Consider the following 6,916-nt stretch of genomic DNA (forward strand, 5'->3'; position numbering starts at 1 on the left):
ACCTAAATAATTACATATGCATTTGTAGCTATGGTTTTTAAATAATCCGTAGCAACAAATTTGACTTTTAGCTACGGTTGTGTGATGTCCGTAGCTACAAAAATTGCATTTATAGCTATGGTGATGAGATATACATAACTTAAACTATGGATTTATAGCTACGGACCCAAGTTGCTCGTAGCAAAAGGCATGAATCTATAGCTACGGATATTAACTGGCCGTAGCTAGAAAAAATTACCTATAGTTACGGTTGATGGTATCAGTAGTAGAAGAACAACTATCTATATCTAGCTAAAAATCCCTTTAGCAACGGTTTTCTTTGATTGTAGCTAAGACACCTTTAGCAACGGTTTTTATCGCCTGTAGCGAAAAAATAAAGCCTAGATGGCTATATCCTAAATTTTTTCATTATATATTTGAAAACTGCTTTCCTATATTGAATACAAGCACAACTAATTCATAATATAAGGTGGAACTTGAATTTAAAATTTCATTAAAAAGGTTCTTAAATACATGAACTATATCTCAAAGTGCTTTAACATCCATGTGTTTGCTACAAATTCAATGTTCTTGAATAAATGAAACTCAACCCAAAAAAAAAAATGGCATGTAAGATTTGATCAAATGTCTCCATCCAAACGTGTCAAGTGTCCTCCTTTACCATGTTCAACCTATAAGAAAATAATAGAAAATAAGTTAGAAATCACATTTTTGGAGATATAAAATCATATATGAAAATTTAATTAAGTATATATGGAATATAAACTCTTGCCTACTTTCCAAGCCTAATGTTAAACAAATGACAAATATAAGGATTGAGATCAAACACATCTTTTATGAATTTCGGATTTTCACTAAACACAACAATGTTTATGAATTCCCTGTGGGGCCCAGCTATGTTGAAGTAAATCCCTGAACTTGAAATTTTTTTGGTCATTGAACTTGAAAACTGTTGTTTAATCTTGGTAGGTTGAGGCATTTGGGTCCAAATTCTATAATAATTTAATGCAGAATTAAAGAAATCTTCTTCGTTTCACATGATGTAATATTACATTCTTGGTGTGCATACAAGTTCAACATCAATGTTTTCTTCTTCATATTTCTTTATCAATGACAAAGTCAATAGGATTTTTATTGATATAGAAAGATGAAAGCTCCTCTATTTTAAGATTATCCAAAAAATATCTAGTAGCAGGAACAATTCAAGAACTATATGAAACATAGCAGGCAGCACCGTTAGCAGAATATATTTAACTGGACAAACTCTTAACTTGTTTATTGAAAGCCAAGTCATGGAGTTTCTCAACTCTCATACAGGCTTCAGTCTGTTAATCCCATCGGGTCAAGGCCTGGTTTAGAGGGCAGCCGGGACTTAAACCGACCCTTCTGAACCAAAATAAAAAAAAAAAGTGGAAGTTAAAAAAAAGGGCTGATACTGGTTGATCGGCCAATATTGATACTTTGAACCTTGATACAAACAAATTGCAACATTAACTCAAAAAACCTTGTCAATTTGTAGTTATTATTCTGCAAAAAAAATATTAAACATAATTCTACAATTTGTAAGCCATCTTTGCAATGCAGCCAAATTATTTCTCAAGTAAAATGAAGAACCTACCAGCACTAAAAACTAAAAGAGAAGTGTCATGAAGACCTATCATAACTAGGTGCTCACATTTAGTTCCTCAAAGTGCCATAAGAGCTAATGTTTTTAAACCTCTAGAAGAAAAACTCTTATAGCCCATAAGCAATGGTTCCTTCAAAGCATTTCAGCTAAAGCAACTTAAACAAAAGCTTAAGCCCTCCCAAATGGGGCCTATGACCTCTTTAGAATATGATTTTGATATGTGTTCAAACTATGTTTATGTTTATGACCTCTTTAAATATCTGATGATGATATTTTGTAGCACTATCTGTACATCATTGTATTGTATGATAACAGTCAACTTTGAAAAGGCCTTTTCCAGTTACTACTGCTATTCAATAGAGTTCAGACCAGATTGATATGGACGTCATCTCCCATAACAGGATGAATAAAACAAGTGTGTAATAATTAATTAATTCAGGTTATGATGTAAGCCCTAACTTCTAGGTGTTTAACACATAATCATGAAAGTTAATTTCAAGTAGTTTTGTTGTAATATTTTTTTTATCTGGAACAATAATCAGAATTTTGTTTAATATTGTAAGGGGGGAGGGTCCGGCATTTGAAGGTGTTTGAAATGATGGGTCAGTACAAAATAGTCAAAGAGTTGAAGGATGGCATACAAAGTCTTAACCTTGAATCCCTGGTCAAGGCTATCCTAAAAACAATGCTTCCCTATTTACTCCATTCCTTGCTAATGCATCAACCCTTTCATTTGTAGATCTGGGGATCCATCTAATTTGCTAATGCATCAACCCTTTCATTTGTAGATCTGGGGATCCATCTAATTTAGCAGTCCATATCAGCTCCTAAAAATATAATGACCATGGTCCATTCCTTCTTGTAAACGACCCAATCACTACAAATCTGTCCATACCCTTGAAGAAGTGTTTAAAGACCATGTATCAGTTTAGCCCCCAAGGAATTACCTATACTTACTGTTCAAGAATATCTCAATGAGATGGAACCAGTTTGGTCTCTGGAAATTCCACCTATTCTTGATGGTCCCGAATTCCTTAGGCATCAATTATTAAAGTTCAGTCTTAACCATCCTTTCTCTGGGATCATCCAATCTTAATTCACTTGCTGTCATGTCGTGTAGCTTGCAACTGGAGCAATCCTCCCGAAATACATTTAACTTAGCCCGTTTAATTTTCTCTTTTGTCAACACCCAACACCACTTTCCTCCCAAAATAGCCATGGTAAAATCAATGGAATCCACATCCTGCTGCTTGTTTTATAAAAATTCATTAGTTCGTTTCACTCTGAACTCCCCACAGCATACCACTTTCCTAGTGCATTGCCATAAGAGGTTGCTTCTCTGTGTTTGATGTGATTTGATGTGATCCGCCAGTGGGAACCCAGATGAACCAAAAAAGGAAATCAAATAATTCCATGTATTTGTAGACTGAATTGAAAGGGCAAGATGGGAACAAGTGATTGACATTCTCACTGCTCTTCAGGTAGATGATAAATACACGAGGGAGAAGAACCAAGTAGTCTGTCTTTGTTTGAGCATCTCAACATTATTGGTTTCCTTCAAGGATGCTTCCTATCTAAAAACTCTGATCACAAGTGGAGTGGGACCACCTTCAAGAGTGTTTACCTGAAAAGGTGTGGGTTAGGGGGAATCATTGATGGCTTTGTAAACAAGAGGAACCATTTACTAACCAAGAAGTCTAGATGCAATTATCAAACCCTTAGAATGTAAGATGACATCCTTGAGGTTATCAATTTCGTTCATGCCCAACGTTCCATTATTGTTCCCCATCTCCTCCTGACCTCCTTCCTCATTTTCTATGGTATTCAATTCACCAATGGTTTGTTGGAAAGCCCTGCAAGTAACATCATACAAATCCAAGTTGGCTGAGGTATTAGCATTAGTTAAATAAAAATAGTTTACTTAGTGATGGAATATAGGAAACAGGATGGGAGAGGAAGGTGGTTGCCACTCCTGTTGGTCTGTTCTCATCATCTTTGATCAAAATGTTGTAGATGCATCATCCATCCTATTATCTTAGGGCCTGATTGGTTTGCAGTTGGAAGTAGAATCAAAATCCTTCAGAGTTGGAATGGTCTATTCCCATAGTCTATTTGATTCAGACAGGAATGGGAATGGGAATGGGAATTGGAATAAGCAGGAATGGGATTCATTCCCAATGGAAGGGGCAGGGAACGGCCATTCCCTCAAATGGGGGAATGCCAATCAAGCAGGAATGGGAATGGGATTCCAATTCCGTCCAACCAAACAGTTGGAATCAGAATAGCCCATTCCTTTAAAGCATTTAGACTATGAATTTTAAAGGCTATGTGGTTTTAATTAGAAAGTTATTTTGTTTAATTGGAATAAGTTTTAAATGTAGAAGGTGGTAGTACTATAAAGGCATTTGAAGGATTCAAGCCTTTTATGGTTCATCTGTATATCTATAATTAATTAAATATTTATGGTTCATCTTTATATCTTTATATCTATAATTAATTAAATATTTTTAATGACAAATAAAAATGTCAAATCACTAGTTAAAGACAACATCTAAGTGGACATTTCACTAGAGAGGCAAAGACTACAGTTTCTAACATGAACTACTTGTTCAAGTGGATCCATTCATCTGCAAACAACCTTACAAAGAAGTAGAATTAGAGAAGAATCAAAATGGGGGCCCCCAGCCTCAGGTTTAATTAGTAAGAAAGTGTTGTAAAGAAGTTCCAATATAGAACAACCATGGGTTGTTTTATTGCGCTGGTCCTCAACCAAAAGAACATGGGTAAGTGAAAAGACCCAGGTAAATGTTAACATTTACTTGGGTAAGTGCACTTACCTGGGCAAGTTACAAAGTTGTAAACAAACAAGGCCTAAGTTTCACTCAAGTATATCTTATTGTCAATGAAATATGTAGCAACAACTAAGGTGAATGATCCATATCTAGTGAAATCAATATAGTCAAAGCTTTAATAGTGTCAACTAGAAAGATTCTGTTATTGAGGGTAGGAAGAGGAAATCATCTAATGAATGTCTCAAAAAGGCCTTACTTCAAAAGGTTGCTCCATTCCTAAAATGGAGGTATCTATCAAATTAGAATCAAGAGATCAAACTTTGTTATGCAAATGCTATACACTTCAAGAAGAAAGGGGAACCCAATGGGAGCATGTTAAAAGCAAAGGAAAACCTTGATAAAGGGGATTTGGGGTTTATTCTTCAATTAAATATGAGCCACAATTTTTGGGCATGAATGTCAGGCTATCGATTTTTTTTGTTTTTAGGTATTGCATATTAGAGGATAGGGTAATCAGGGGATGGGGCAGAGCATGGTGCATGTGATTCCTACTAGCCACAACATGGACAACCTTTTTGTGGGTTTGCTCCCACAGTAGTTGGAGGGGATTTTATCAATTAAACAACATCACAAGTGTAAAAGATTATATCTTTCACTTTTCATCAACTTCAACAAAAGAAATGAAATACTTCACCATTAATAACTATGCATGTGTTTGCACGCCCACAATATAAACATATAGGAGCACTCGTAAACAGAGCAAACATTTTACCTTCACCAGCTACAATAAGGGACAGAGCATAAGCAAAAAAAAAAAATCTAGTCATTTCAAAACTGAAAATGAGACCTAACATGAAGACAAAATAATTAGATAGAACTAACTGCATAGGCTGATAAAATCCAATCACAGAAGTGTTGAGGATTTAAATGAAATTTAGAAAAAGAGTAAAGCTTAAATACTGACGTATATAAACTTGATGATTAGGAAAATCTTAATAAATAAAGATAGTTATATAAACATTGAACCCCTCCCTGCACATATGGAGGAAACCTAATGAGGTTCCAGAGAGAGAGAGAGAGAGAGAGAGAGAATAATGTAGGTTTAAGATGTGAAAGATTAAGAAATTTAGAATAAAGAGGTCTTTGTACGCCACCATCACAAGGGAGAAATGGAATGTGCATACAAAAGGTGATGATGGCAGCATTTAGAGGACGAGTGGGAGATTGGCGGCCAAGAAGAAAAAATACAAACCGCAAAGGACCAAACTTACCGTGGATTACTCGATCTCAACTAGAACTGCTTCAGACAACGCCGAATGGGTGGTCGGAGCGGACGAGGGCTATCGAATTGATGGCCAGAGCAATGGATGGTGGTGGTGGTGGTGCTAAGTGAGAAAGATAGAGGTTGAGATTAGGGCTCAATTAATAGGGCTAAGCCACCACAATGGACGGTGTGGTGAATGGCAACTTCGGTGGTGGGAGAGAGATTGAGAGAGTAGAGGTCGGGAGGGGGTTTCAAATTGAATAAACCCCTCTCATTTGGGATTGTCAATAGGTCGGTTTTTCAAAACCAACTGAACCAAATCTAATTGATTTTTAATTTTTATTAGAGGTGTTTTGCTTTTTTTAAATGTTAGTGCAAATGTGCAATAGAACGGTGGAAATTTAATTTTTTGAATCATATTTATATGACTATATAACTTTTAGACAATGATAATGTGTTATTTATCCTCGACCAAAACAACTGATGCTAAAGGACAACCTCATCTTTTTATAACCTATAGCAATAGATTTTTACTTATATGTGGCTATAGCTACAAATTGCCTTTAACCATGAACATATTGATTTTTAGCTACGGACAGCTACAAATTGCCTTTAACCATGAACATATTGATTTTTAGCTACGGACATAGTGTCCGTAGCTATAGGTCAATTTCAATCTTTTACAACTTACAACTACGAATGTTATAATTCGTGGCTATAAATAGGTTTTAGCCACGGGCAGCTTGACATTTAATTACGGACAGCTTGACCGTAGCTATATATATATCAAGTTTTAGCCACGAACAATTTATGTCTGTAGCAATAGCCTATGCTTTAGCTATGGTTTTTTATGTTTGTGGCTACCTTGCAGTAGCTATAAACTCATTTTCTTGTAGTGAATGAGCTTAAGGCTTTTGTGAAGCAGCAGTGACTTCAAAGCCATCATAAATTGGTGATGAACAAAAATAAAACGATCAGGCAATATCACTCATGACAAGACGCCCAGTAGGGTTAAGAAGGACACATTAGACTAGCACTGATGCCATCCACGCCACGTCAGTATAAGAGACCCACAAAAGGAAGTAGCACCCCTATATTATGAGAATCCTTGGACGAAAGGAAACTTTGCCTAGGAGAGATCTCATAAGACATCTGGCAAACCTATAGCAATGTCCCCCTAACAACTGACACCGAATCAAAGATCCCATTACCAAATGGGAATCAAATTCTTTT

General features: G+C 35.9%; 1 long non-coding RNA gene across 1 annotated transcript; it reads right to left on the reverse strand.

Moving 5' to 3' along the window:
* Positions 1–460: 460 nt before the first annotated feature.
* On the reverse strand, positions 461–6,057 carry LOC148871643 (uncharacterized). The gene is made up of 2 exons (XR_016106845.1): positions 5,691–6,057; positions 461–671 (listed from the first exon to the last, which is right to left on the reverse strand). It is a non-coding gene; the product is annotated as an uncharacterized LOC148871643 (long non-coding RNA).
* Positions 6,058–6,916: the final 859 nt, after the last annotated feature.

The sequence above is a fragment of the Nelumbo lutea genome, chromosome 2 (genome assembly GCF_056320005.1).
Source record: "Nelumbo lutea isolate HS-2025 chromosome 2, American lotus-T2T, whole genome shotgun sequence".
NCBI classification, from domain to species: domain Eukaryota; kingdom Viridiplantae; phylum Streptophyta; class Magnoliopsida; order Proteales; family Nelumbonaceae; genus Nelumbo; species Nelumbo lutea.